This window comes from Aplysia californica, unplaced genomic scaffold, assembly GCF_000002075.1.
Source record: "Aplysia californica isolate F4 #8 unplaced genomic scaffold, AplCal3.0 scaffold01839, whole genome shotgun sequence".
NCBI lineage: Eukaryota > Metazoa > Mollusca > Gastropoda > Aplysiida > Aplysiidae > Aplysia > Aplysia californica.
The window spans coordinates 1,386-15,746 of NW_004799109.1; the positions used below are offsets into that span (position 1 = coordinate 1,386).

The 14,361-nt window shown below is 39.1% G+C and overlaps 1 long non-coding RNA gene across 1 annotated transcript; it reads right to left on the reverse strand.

The window, feature by feature from the left end:
* Nucleotides 1-6,195: 6,195 nt before the first annotated feature.
* Nucleotides 6,196-13,812, reverse strand: LOC106014019. The gene is made up of 9 exons (XR_004859459.1): nucleotides 13,691-13,812; nucleotides 12,755-12,772; nucleotides 11,821-11,838; nucleotides 10,890-10,907; nucleotides 9,954-9,971; nucleotides 9,018-9,035; nucleotides 8,076-8,093; nucleotides 7,138-7,155; nucleotides 6,196-6,218 (listed from the first exon to the last, which is right to left on the reverse strand). It is a non-coding gene; the product is annotated as an uncharacterized LOC106014019 (long non-coding RNA).
* Nucleotides 13,813-14,361: the final 549 nt, after the last annotated feature.

Consider the following 14,361-nt stretch of genomic DNA (forward strand, 5'->3'; position numbering starts at 1 on the left):
TGAAAATTGTACTGACTAGACTAAAGCGAAGCCTGGTTGTGATTTGAAAAGCTGGAAGTTGCCTCCCTTGTTTGTTATCCAAATTTCCTTAATAGGCTGATGTGTTGGTCGTTACATTCAAAGTGTTGAAAATTAATTTTTCGGCGCATGTTTAGTTGTATTTACCAACAAATAAATTTCTTTTACAACCCGACTCTGCGTTTTTACAAGCAATTTTATACCGAGTACATTCTAGCTCAGCCTGGTTGTCATCCAAGAAGCTGAAAAGCAGACTAATTTTTCTGTCCTTCAAATCTCTTAAGTAAGTTTTTATTTCGGTTGTTACACTTCTAGTGTTCGGTACAGTCTCTTTATTTTGTGTAGGTCTCGCTGTAGCAAATAACAAGAACATTCTTACACGCTGTGTTTGGCGACCCTGAGGTAGCCAATGGACGTCTGTCCTGAGACTAACGTTGGGTCATAGCCTTTTTTTTCTTCTAACTAACCTTACAATTGAACAGTGGCTAAGTGAGTCATGAGTTTCGACTCAAGAGTAAAGTCAAGCAAGTTTCGGTGACACAGGGATCTGATGGGTGGTCATGACAACCCCAGCTAAAAAATCAACACCGGGGCCCTTCTCATTGGCGACCAGCAATGGCATGGTTGTGAAATTGTTCTATATTGCTGCAATAATATGTATTTATATTTGTATATTATGTGTATATATTTATGTACGTATGTATTTATAACTATGCCTTTATGTATTATATATGTATGTTTGCCATTGTAAACCAAATTAATGGGTGGTTGGCGGGTGCTCTAGTGTGGTTTGCTTTTTCCTTCCTATCAAACATCTATCGTCATTATCTCCCCTTCTTCTTTTTTATGTTTGTTACTCTCTTGTAACACTTCTATCTTCTGGCGCTCATATGACCTTATGCAGTTGCGAGCGCCGTAAAACACTCTACTAAAAAAACCCAACAAAACCCCAAATTACCCTTCTGGGATCAATAAAGATGCAATTTATTATTTTTTACTTTTGTACATATTTGGTTTGTTTTTATAAAGTGTTTTACGGCGCTCGCAACAGCATTAGGCTCTGGCCACACTGCAAGCAGAGCAGGCACAGCAGGGGAGAGGGGAGAGAGGGGAGAGAGAGAGGGGAGGAGGGGAGAGAGTGGGAGAGAGAGAGAGAGAGAGAGAGAGAGAGAGAGAGAGAGAGAGAGAGAGAAGAGAGAAAGAGAGAAAGAGAGAGAGAGAGAGAGTGAAGGGGAGGGGCGCGAGAGAAAATGAGAGATGAATGAGTGTACACAAAGGGAATGTTTTAGAGAACAATGAATATGTATATCTTGTATTCGTGCTCAGGCGTGTCCTGCGTGCAAACGTGAGTATACTTTTTTCAAGCTTTGCGAGCTAAGATAAATAAACCCGATTTAATTGCGCTCGAAAACGCTGGACATTTTCTCCCTTCTGTCTGACATTCAGTGACAATAACAATGACAAGAAAGGAAAAAGAAAGTACGTTACAGCTTAGAAAAGGGTGATGAAAAGCAGAGTAAACTATTGTAGAGACTTGACAGAACGTCGGGTTGTGAACTAAGCACAGACGAATTAGATCTGAAGTTTATTTACAAGCGCTTTATAAACGCATGTGCGCATTAATAATAAAACAACATTCGTTTAACTGGACTACTTTAGCATGCCGGTGTCGTGTAACTTGGCCAAAGTCGCTATACAAGGAATTTAATTTGTATTCTAAACTCTTATTCCACATAAGGCGTTACATGATCTCTTCTCAATTATATAATAACATAATTATACCTGCCGACCCCATCGTTAGCCCCAACATTCCCTTCGCCAACCCTTTCATCTCTCTCTCTCTCTCTCTCTCTCTCTCTCTCTCTCTCTCTCTCTCTCTCTCTCTCTCTCTCTCTCTCTCTCTTTCACACACACACACACACACACACACACACACACACACACACACACACACACACACACACACACACACACACACACACACACAACCCTGGCTGAGAGTGATACAACGTTTAACCAGAAAAAACTAAATACTTGATAAACGTTCTTGGTTACTCTGGAATCAAACACGGGTTTTCTACCTGAGACAACGAAGTGCCTACCGCCACACCACAGACACAGGTTGTTTGTTGTGAACAACATATTACGTTGTATGTGTGTATGAGTGTATATATTTGTGTGTGTGCGTGTGCGTGTGCGTGTGCGTGTGTGTGTGTGTGTTTGTGTGTGTGTGTGTGTGCGTGTGTGTGTGTGTGTGTATGTGTGCGTATGCGTGTGTACGTGTGTTTAGTTACGTGTTTAAAACTCTCTGAATATTGCAAAACTCAGATATTATCGTCGATTTGCTTTTACACACGCTGAGGATTCTATGATTATTAATATGTTCCCATTTCCCATTCACCACAACAGGATAAAGCATGAGAGAAAATTAATAAGAAATTTTAAAAAGAAATTAGATGCCTCTCCTTCGTATTATTCTGATCCTTTTTTCACTGTACCCTCTTTTTATTCAGATATCAATGGAAGAATTTGCTGTCAGATGTTCGGGTGCACCCATTTCTTTCTTGGTCGACCAGGACAAACAGCGCCTGTCATTTCCTATCCATGGGCAACTGGCATACTGCCAGTCTAGCCGTACTTAGATCTAGGTTTGGCCCAATCGACTCAAGCCTGTTAAGTACACAGGTCTCATTAGATCTAGATCTAGTAATTATTCAGGTTTAAATACATGCAAGTCAGTAAGGCATCTTTTGGTTTTGTCTGAAATACAATACTTTAGGCATTGCAAACTAAAATTTTCATTTACAATTCAGCCATCAATATTAAATACGGCTAGACTGACAGTCTAGCCGTCCTTAAGTGCGGCTAGCCTGGCTGTCTACCCGTACTTAAGTACGGCTAGACTGCCAGTCTAGCCGTACTTATCTTAGGCCCTATTTACATTAGAAAACAGGAGGTTTAAAATACATGCACTGTCATTAAGGAACCTGGTTTTGTCTCAAATACAAATACTTTAGGTACTGCACACTAAAAATGTATATTTACAATTCAGTAGGCTTATTTTTTGTAAATGGTCAGTCTAGCCATCATATTAAGAATAAGTACGGCTAGACTGTGAGTCTAGCCGTACTTAAGTACGGCTAGACTGCCAGTCTAGCCGTCATTAAGTACGGCTAGCCTCTTCCAATATTTTTCAGTTGGTAGGAAATTCTGAATTTTGCCAGGGTGGTGGCCGAAGCCTACTCTTATCGATTTTAGACCACCAAGGGTTCTCTAACGTGCGCAACTTGCACACGGGGCCTTCGAGATTTTTCGCCCTTGTCCGAGAAGGCTAGGTGTAGATCTTTCCTACCTATCTTTCCTAGCTCAAAACACAGGGTGCTGCACAGTGGCGACCGACAATGGCATGGGAGTAAACTGTTCTGTATTTGTGTAAAATAGTGTATTTATGTGTGTATTTGTGCATGTATTTATGTATGTACGTATTTATAATTATGCTTTTATGTATGTATGTATGTTTGCAACTGTAAACCGAAGTGCCCTTCAGAGACAAATGAAAGTATAATTTATTTATTAATTGTATTATTTATTTTGTTAACTTCTTCTTCCTTTTTGTAGATTTTTAAGTTGTTGCTCGTTGCTCCTCGGATTTTCTGCAATAAAACACTTTTGCCATTTAAGTTTTGTTGATTTTGCTTGCCTGAGTTTCAGGGTATGTCATGCTTTACCACAATAACTCGTACATAATTTTCGTTTTGCATATTATAGTCGAATATACACGTAGTAAAATAGGCATTTCGACATTTATGTGTTTTAAAAACAAAGAATATGCACATGTATAAGAAAACATTCTAACCTTAAAAATCTGTTCGACATAGGCGTGTTTTGACATATATATATAATACTAGTACATCAGCCCGTTCATAGAACGGGACAAGACAATGTTAGCGATAGAAACAGAATTAAGAGAAGGCAGCATGTAGATGACAGTATACATAACTACAAATGCCAGACTTGAATTGAAAGCTCTTGTGTTTTTACTAAAATGTTTTGCCTCAGCGGTGTTTTGAGTCAGAAGATCCTTCAGAATTGTCGGAGGCGGGGGTACAGGTGGTAAATTCACCTGTCTATTAATGTTGCAATTAGACTTAGTTTCTTCCTGAAACCTTTTTGCATTGCAAAATCAACAATTAATGTTATTCTGGAAAGTTGGTGAGGTGGAAGTGGATTGTCTGCGCTCTCATCTAGAGCTGGGGGACGCTGTTGTCGATTAGCCTGATCATGCCTATGACTTTGATCAAGATTTAGATCTATATTATCTTGTAACGGTAGATCTAGACCTGCTTGCCGTTGGATCTGGCGAGATTGGCGTCTGACCCTATCTCAAGATGGCATTTTCTTAATCTGTCTAGATCTAGATCTAGATCTAGACTTAGATCTAGCCTACCTGACCCAATCTCAAGATGCATCTTCCCTCACTTCGCTCGGCTCTAGATCTAGTCACATTTTGGTTTAAACTTTGCTCGGCTCTGGTCATGTTTTGGTTTAAAATTAGTTAATCTGTTTAGATCTAAATATAGACTTATATCTTGCTTACCTGACAAAAATTTCCAGATGGCATCTTCCCTCACTTCGCTCGGCTCTATAGTCCGGACAACACCAAATGGACAACTTTTCGACCTCATTACAACAAATCTAAGTGGCGGATCTCTCATCCCGCAACTTTTTCTCCAGGGTCTTCAACACTTCTCCTTTGTCAAATTTCACCTCACCATCAACCACTAAGTAATATACTAAGTAATATAACCATGGTATTTAATGAAAAAGCAACAGCAAATTGAAACACATGCAATCTCAATGACGATAGATATATATGAAAGACATGTTACTCATTGTATATCACTATGAGTCAGTCAAAATAACCCACTGTCATCCATTATCCATTGAACTGAAAACAACCCAGTCTTGCTGCTCATGCAGTCAGGTAAAAAAAAAGAGGAGAAAATTAGATTGAAACAAACAAAAACATCTAACACTTAACTACGTAACGGTACTTGATCTAATAAAAACCCCTACGCAGACGATAATTACATACTAATGATTATATATGTATAGAAAGCCCCTCTTTATATTTGTCGAATGTGCACGAAAATTGAGATTGTTTAGGTTTTTGGGAATTCAGAGGCACATGCAAGAAATCAGGACAATTCTCCTCTTAGTTTCTGTGTTATGAGGTCTAAAAGTTGTCCATTTGGTGTTGTCCTGACTATAGTCACGTTTTGGTTTGAACTTCGCTCAACTCTGGTCATGTTTTGGTTTAAAACGAAAATAGAAATCGGAATAATCGCTGTTCCTTTTTACTCCTTAGACGTGAAAACACAGCAGCTAGACCTATTCTTTTTCTCTCTAAACGTTAAAACATACAAATGTTTATAATATTTAGTATTGATACCGTTTGTTTAAGTTTATTAATAATAATTACACTATTGTGTTTTTTGACTGTACACACGCATGTTTTGTCTATCCTGCGAACGACTTCGAGACTTTGCGAGACATTGGGCTCGCGGCTGTTCCATTTGTACCTTTTCCTCCACTGTTTACGGTCGGTACGATGAAAAAACATTTTTTTGAAACATATTAATTGTTTGACTACCAAAGTATTAAAAGGCACTACTTTGTGCTATTATGGACAACTTGTGTAATTTCCCATACTTTCTGTGTTATGGTAACACTGTAGCTTTGACAGACCCCGGAAAACCTTATAGTTTTTTAAAATATATATATAATAATAATAAATAGCATTTGTATAGTGCATGTCCCCACTCGAAAGCAAGCTGTATGCGCTTTACACTATATTATTACCCCAGCAGACCATAGAATACTCAGAAACATTATCAGCTTCCCGGGAAGCATGGAGTGCAAGCTGCTGGTAAAGCGCTCAAACACTAACAAACTGATAAGATCTTTCACTGTCTATAGCTGGGTACCCATTCCCACTTGGGTGAAGTGAGGAATCTTCGTGTAAAGTGCCTTTCCCAAGGACACAATGTCGGGCCCGCGGCTCCAACCCCCGAACCCACAACCTCACGATTACGAGTCCGGTAGCCTAACCACTAGGCCACCGACGCCACAATGTATAATACGTATATTGTAATGATTAATGTACACACAAAGCGACTTACCGGTTCCGCTGCCGCGATCTGAGAAGTAGAAAAGAAAATTAGGTTTGAGATTTAACACAGAAGAGTTTGACTAGTACCAGAACACACACAAACACAAACACACTTATATGCACACACGCTAGACCTATTCTTTTTCTCTCTAAACGTTAAAACACACAAATGTTTATAATATTTAGTATTGATACCGTTTGTTTAAGTTTATTAAAAATAATTACACTATTGTGTTTTTTGACTGTACCCATGCATGTTTTGTCTATCCTGCGAACGACTTCGAGACTTTGCGAGACATTGGGCTCGCGGCTGTTCCATTTGTACCTTTTCCTCCACTGTTTACTGTCGGTACGATGAAAAAACATTTTTTTGAAACATATCAATTGTTTGACTACCAAAGTATTAAAAGGCACTACTTTGTGCTATTATGGACAACTTGTGTAATTTCCCATACTTTCTGTGTTATGGTAACACTGTAGCTTTGACAGACCTCGGAAAACCTTATAGTTTTTTAAAATGATATATATATATATATATATAATAATAATAATAATAATAAATAGCATTTGTATAGTGCATGTCCCCACTCGAAAGCAAGCTGTATGCGCTTTACACTATATTATTACCCCAGCAGACCATAGAATACTCAGAAACATTATCAGCTTCACGGGAAGCATGGAGTGCAAGCTGCTGGTAAAGTGCTCAAACACTAACAAACTGATAAGATCTTTCCATGTCTATAGCTGGGTACCCATTCCCACCTGGGTGAAGTGAGGAATCTTCGTGTAAAGTGCCTTTCCCAAGGACACAACGTCGGGCCCGCGGCTCCAACCCCCGAACCCACAACCTCACGATTACGAGTCCGGTAGCCTAACCACTAGGCCACCGACGCCACAATGTATAATACGTATATTGTAATGATTAATGAACACACAAAGCGACTTACCGGTTACGCTGTCGCGATCTGAGAAGTAGAAAAGAAAATTAGATTTGAGATTTAACACTGAAGAGTTTGACTAGTACCAGAACACACACAAACATAAACACACTTATATGCACACACGCTAGACCTATTCTTTTTCTCTCTAAACGTTAAAACACACAAATGTTTATAATATTTAGTATTGATACCGTTTGTTTAAGTTTATAAAAAATAATTACACTATTGTGTTTTTTGACTGTACCCATGCATGTTTTGTCTATCCTGCGAACGACTTCGAGACTTTGCGAGACATTGGGCTCGCGGCTGTTCCATTTGTACCTTTTCCTCCACTGTTTACGGTCGGTACGATGAAAAAACATTTTTTTGAAACATATTAATTGTTTGACTACCAAAGTATTAAAAGGCACTACTTTGTGCTATTATGGACAACTTGTGTAATTTCCCATACTTTCTGTGTTATGGTAACACTGTAGCTTTGACAGACCTCGGAAAACCTTATAGTTTTTTAAAATGATATATATATATATATATATATATATATATATATATAATAAATAGCATTTGTATAATGCATGTCCCCACTCGAAAGCAAGCTGTATGCGCTTTACATTATATTATTACCCCAGCAGACCATAGAATACTCAGAAACATTATCAGCTTCCCGGGAAGCATGGAGTGCAAGCTGCTGGTAAAGCGCTCAAACACTAACAAACTGATAAGATCTTTCACTGTCTATAGCTGGGTACCCATTCCCGCCTGGGTGAAGTGAGGAATCTTCGTGTAAAGTGCCTTTCCCAAGGACACAACGTCGGGCCCGCGGCTCCAACCCCCGAACCCACAACCTCACGATTACGAGTCCGGTAGTCTAACCACTAGGCCACCGACGCCACAATGTATAATACGTATATTGTAATGATTAATGTACACACAAAGCGACTTACCGGTTACGCTGTCGCGATCTGAGAAGTAGAAAAGAAAATTAGATTTGAGATTTAACACTGAAGAGTTTGACTAGTACCAGAACACACACAAACATAAACACACTTATATGCACACACGCTAGACCTATTCTTTTTCTCTCTAAACGTTAAAACACACAAATGTTTATAATATTTAGTATTGATACCGTTTGTTTAAGTTTATTAAAAATAATTACACTATTGTGTTTTTTGACTGTACCCATGCATGTTTTGTCTATCCTGCGAACGACTTCGAGACTTTGCGAGACATTGGGCTCGCGGCTGTTCCATTTGTACCTTTTCCTCCACTGTTTACGGTCGGTACGATGAAAAAACATTTTTTTGAAACATATTAATTGTTTGACTACCAAAGTATTAAAAGGCACTACTTTGTGCTATTATGGACAACTTGTGTAATTTCCCATACTTTCTGTGTTATGGTAACACTGTAGCTTTGACAGACCTCGGAAAACCTTATAGTTTTTTAAAATGATATATATATATATATATATATAATAATAATAATAATAATAATAAATAGCATTTGTATAGTGCATGTCCCCACTCGAAAGCAAGCTGTATGCGCTTTACACTATATTATTACCCCAGCAGACCATAGAATACTCAGAAACATTATCAGCTTCCCGGGAAGCATGGAGTGCAAGCTGCTGGTAAAGTGCTCAAACACTAACAAACTGATAAGATCTTTCCATGTCTATAGCTGGGTACCCATTCCCACCTGGGTGAAGTGAGGAATCTTCGTGTAAAGTGCCTTTCCCAAGGACACAACGTCGGGCCCGCGGCTCCAACCCCCGAACCCACAACCTCACGATTACGAGTCCGGTAGCCTAACCACTAGGCCACCGACGCCACAATGTATAATACGTATATTGTAATGATTAATGAACACACAAAGCGACTTACCGGTTACGCTGTCGCGATCTGAGAAGTAGAAAAGAAAATTAGATTTGAGATTTAACACTGAAGAGTTTGACTAGTACCAGAACACACACAAACATAAACACACTTATATGCACACACGCTAGACCTATTCTTTTTCTCTCTAAACGTTAAAACACACAAATGTTTTAAATATTTAGTATTGGTACCGTTTGTTTAAGTTTATTAAAAATAATTACACTATTGTGATTTTTGACTGTACACACGCATGTTTTGTCTATCCTGCGAACGACTTCGAGACTTTGCGAGACATTGGGCTCGCGGCTGTTCCATTTGTACCTTTTCCTCCACTGTTTACGGTCGGTACGATGAAAAAACATTTTTTTGAAACATATTAATTGTTTGACTACCAAAGTATTAAAAGGCACTACTTTGTGCTATTATGGACAACCTGTGTAATTTCCCATACTTTCTGTGTTATGGTAACACTGTAGCTTTGACAGACCTCGGAAAACCTTATAGTTTTTTAAAATGATATATATATATATATAATAATAATAATAATAATAATAAATAGCATTTGTATAGTGCATGTCCCCACTCGAAAGCAAGCTCTATGCGCTTTACACTATATTATTACCCCAGCAGACCAAAGAATACTCAGAAACATTATCAGCTTCCCGGGAAGCATGGAGTGCAAGCTGCTGGTAAAGTGCTCAAACACTAACAAACTGATAAGATCTTTCCATGTCTATAGCTGGGTACCCATTCCCACCTGGGTGAAGTGAGGAATCTTCGTGTAAAGTGCCTTTCCCAAGGACACAACGTCGGGCCCGCGGCTCCAACCCCCGAACCCACAACCTCACGATTACGAGTCCGGTAGCCTAACCACTAGGCCACCGACGCCACAATGTATAATACGTATATTGTAATGATTAATGTACACACAAAGCGACTTACCGGTTACGCTGTCGCGATCTGAGAAGTAGAAAAGAAAATTAGATTTGAGATTTAACACTGAAGAGTTTGACTAGTACCAGAACACACACAAACATAAACACACTTATATGCACACACGCTAGACCTATTCTTTTTCTCTCTAAACGTTAAAACACACAAATGTTTATAATATTTAGTATTGATACCGTTTGTTTAAGTTTATTAAAAATAATTACACTATTGTGTTTTTTGACTGTACCCATGCATGTTTTGTCTATCCTGCGAACGACTTCGAGACTTTGCGAGACATTGGGCTCGCGGCTGTTCCATTTGTACCTTTTCCTCCACTGTTTACGGTCGGTACGATGAAAAAACATTTTTTTGAAACATATTAATTGTTTGACTACCAAAGTATTAAAAGGCACTACTTTGTGCTATTATGGACAACTTGTGTAATTTCCCATACTTTCTGTGTTATGGTAACACTGTAGCTTTGACAGACCTCGGAAAACCTTATAGTTTTTTAAAATGATATATATATATATATAATAATAATAATAATAATAATAAATAGCATTTGTATAGTGCATGTCCCCACTCGAAAGCAAGCTGTATGCGCTTTACACTATATTATTACCCCAGCAGACCATAGAATACTCAGAAACATTATCAGCTTCCCGGGAAGCATGGAGTGCAAGCTGCTGGTAAAGTGCTCAAACACTAACAAACTGATAAGATCTTTCCATGTCTATAGCTGGGTACCCATTCCCACCTGGGTGAAGTGAGGAATCTTCGTGTAAAGTGCCTTTCCCAAGGACACAACGTCGGGCCCGCGGCTCCAACCCCCGAACCCACAACCTCACGATTACGAGTCCGGTAGCCTAACCACTAGGCCACCGACGCCACAATGTATAATACGTATATTGTAATGATTAATGTACACACAAAGCGACTTACCGGTTACGCTGTCGCGATCTGAGAAGTAGAAAAGAAAATTAGATTTGAGATTTAACACTGAAGAGTTTGACTAGTACCAGAACACACACAAACATAAACACACTTATATGCACACACGCTAGACCTATTCTTTTTCTCTCTAAACGTTAAAACACACAAATGTTTATAATATTTAGTATTGGTACCGTTTGTTTAAGTTTATTAAAAATAATTACACTATTGTGATTTTTGACTGTACACACGCATGTTTTGTCTATCCTGCGAACGACTTCGAGACTTTGCGAGACATTGGGCTCGCGGCTGTTCCATTTGTACCTTTTCCTCCACTGTTTACGGTCGGTACGATGAAAAAACATTTTTTTGAAACATATTAATTGTTTGACTACCAAAGTATTAAAAGGCACTACTTTGTGCTATTATGGACAACCTGTGTAATTTCCCATACTTTCTGACAGACCTCGGAAAACCTTATAGTTTTTTAAAATGATTATAGTTTTTTAAAATGATATATATATATATATAATAATAATAATAATAATAATAAATAGCATTTGTATAGTGCATGTCCCCACTCGAAAGCAAGCTGTATGCGCTTTACACTATATTATTACCCCAGCAGACCAAAGAATACTCAGAAACATTATCAGCTTCCCGGGAAGCATGGAGTGCAAGCTGCTGGTAAAGCGCTCAAACACTAACAAACTGATAAGATCTTTCACTGTCTATAGCTGGGTACCCATTCCCGCCTGGGTGAAGTGAGGAATCTTCATGTAAAGTGCCTTTCCCAAGGACACAACGTCGGGCCCGCGGCTCCAACCCTCGAACCCACAACCTCACGATTACGAGTCCGGTAGCCTAACCACTAGGCCACCGACGCCACAATGTATAATACGTATATTGTAATGATTAATGTACACACAAAGCGACTTACCGGTTACGCTGTCGCGATCTGAGAAGTAGAAAAGAAAATTAGATTTGAGATTTAACACTGAAGAGTTTGACTAGTACCAGAACACACACAAACATAAACACACTTATATGCACACACGCTAGACCTATTCTTTTTCTCTCTAAACGTTAAAACACACAAATGTTTATAATATTTAGTATTGATACCGTTTGTTTAAGTTTATTAAAAATAATTACACTATTGTGTTTTTTGACTGTACCCACGCATGTTTTGTCTATCCTGCGAACGACTTCGAGACTTTGCGAGACATTGGGCTCGCGGCTGTTCCATTTGTACCTTTTCCTCCACTGTTTACGGTCGGTACGATGAAAAAACATTTTTTTGAAACATATTAATTGTTTGACTACCAAAGTATTAAAAGGCACTACTTTGTGCTATTATGGACAACCTGTGTAATTTCCCATACTTTCTGTGTTATGGTAACACTAGCTTTGACAGACCTCGGAAAACCTTATAGTTTCTTAAAATGATATATATATATATATAATAATAATAATAATAATAATAAATAGCATTTGTATAATGCATGTCCCCACTCGAAAGCAAGCTGTATGCGCTTTACACTATATTATTACCCCAGCAGACCAAAGAATACTCAGAAACATTATCAGCTTCCCGGGAAGCATGGAGTGCAAGCTGCTGGTAAAGCGCTCAAACACTAACAAACTGATAAGATCTTTCACTGTCTATAGCTGGGTACCCATTCCCGCCTGGGTGAAGTGAGGAATCTTCATGTAAAGTGCCTTTCCCAAGGACACAACGTCGGGCCCGCGGCTCCAACCCTCGAACCCACAACCTCACGATTACGAGTCCGGTAGCCTAACCACTAGGCCATCGACGCCACAATGTATAATACGTATATTGTAATGATTAATGAACACACAAAGCGACTTACCGGTTACGCTGTCGCGATCTGAGAAGTAGAAAAGAAAATTAGATTTGAGATTTAACACTGAAGAGTTTGACTAGTACCAGAACCCACACAAACACAAACACACTTATATGCATACACGCTAGACCTATTCTTTTTCTCTCTAAACGTTAAAACACACAAATGTTTATAATATTTAGTATTGATACCGTTTGTTTAAGTTTATTAAAAATAATTACACTATTGTGTTTTTTGACTGTACACACGCATGTTTTGTCTATCCTGCGAACGACTTCGAGACTTTGCGAGACATTGGGCTCGCGGCTGTTCCATTTGTACCTTTTCCTCCACTGTTTACGGTCGGTACGATGAAAAAACATTTTTTTGAAACATATTAATTGTTTGACTACCAAAGTATTAAAAGGCACTACTTTGTGCTATTATGGACAACTTGTGTAATTTCCCATACTTTCTGTGTTATGGTAACACTGTAGCTTTGACAGACCTCGGAAAACCTTATAGTTTTTTAAAATGATATATATATATATATAATAATAATAATAATAATAATAAATAGCATTTGTATAGTGCATGTCCCCACTCGAAAGCAAGCTCTATGCGCTTTACACTATATTATTACCCCAGCAGACCAAAGAATACTCAGAAACATTATCAGCTTCCCGGGAAGCATGGAGTGCAAGCTGCTGGTAAAGCGCTCAAACACTAACAAACTGATAAGATCTTTCACTGTCTATAGCTGGGTACCCATTCCCACCTGGGTGAAGTGAGGAATCTTCGTGTAAAGTGCCTTTCCCAAGGACACAACGTCGGGCCCGCGGCTCCAACCCCCGAACCCACAACCTCACGATTACGAGTCCGGTAGCCTAACCACTAGGCCACCGACGCCACAATGTATAATACGTATATTGTAATGATTAATGTACACACAAAGCGACTTACCGGTTACGCTGACGCGAGCTGAGAAGTAGAAAAGAAAATTAGATTTGAGATTTAACACAGAAGAGTTTGACTAGTACCAGAACACACATAAACACAAACACACTTATATGCACACACGCACTCACACACACGCACTCACACAAACACACAATCACACATACACTTACCCACACACACGCAAGCACACACACCACACATAAATACACAAAGACAAACACACACGGGCGCAAAGCAATCACGCGCAGACACATACACAGAGACACATAAAAACACAGACACAATCAGATACACAGACAGATAGACAGACAGACAGACAGACAGACAGACAGACAGACAGACAGACAGACAAACAGATTTACATATTTACACACAGGTACACATACACACACACACACACACACACACACACACACACACACACACACACACACACATACACACGCACAGTCGCACACACACAGCCACATTCACACTCACGGACACACACATACACAGATATACACTGATAAACAAATACACAGAAAAACAGGCACACACAGACACACACAAACACATAAACATACACACAGACACACACGCATTGACACAGACACACACGTACACCCCCATCCCCCCTCCCCCCCCCCCCACACACACAAACACACACACACACACACACACACACACACACA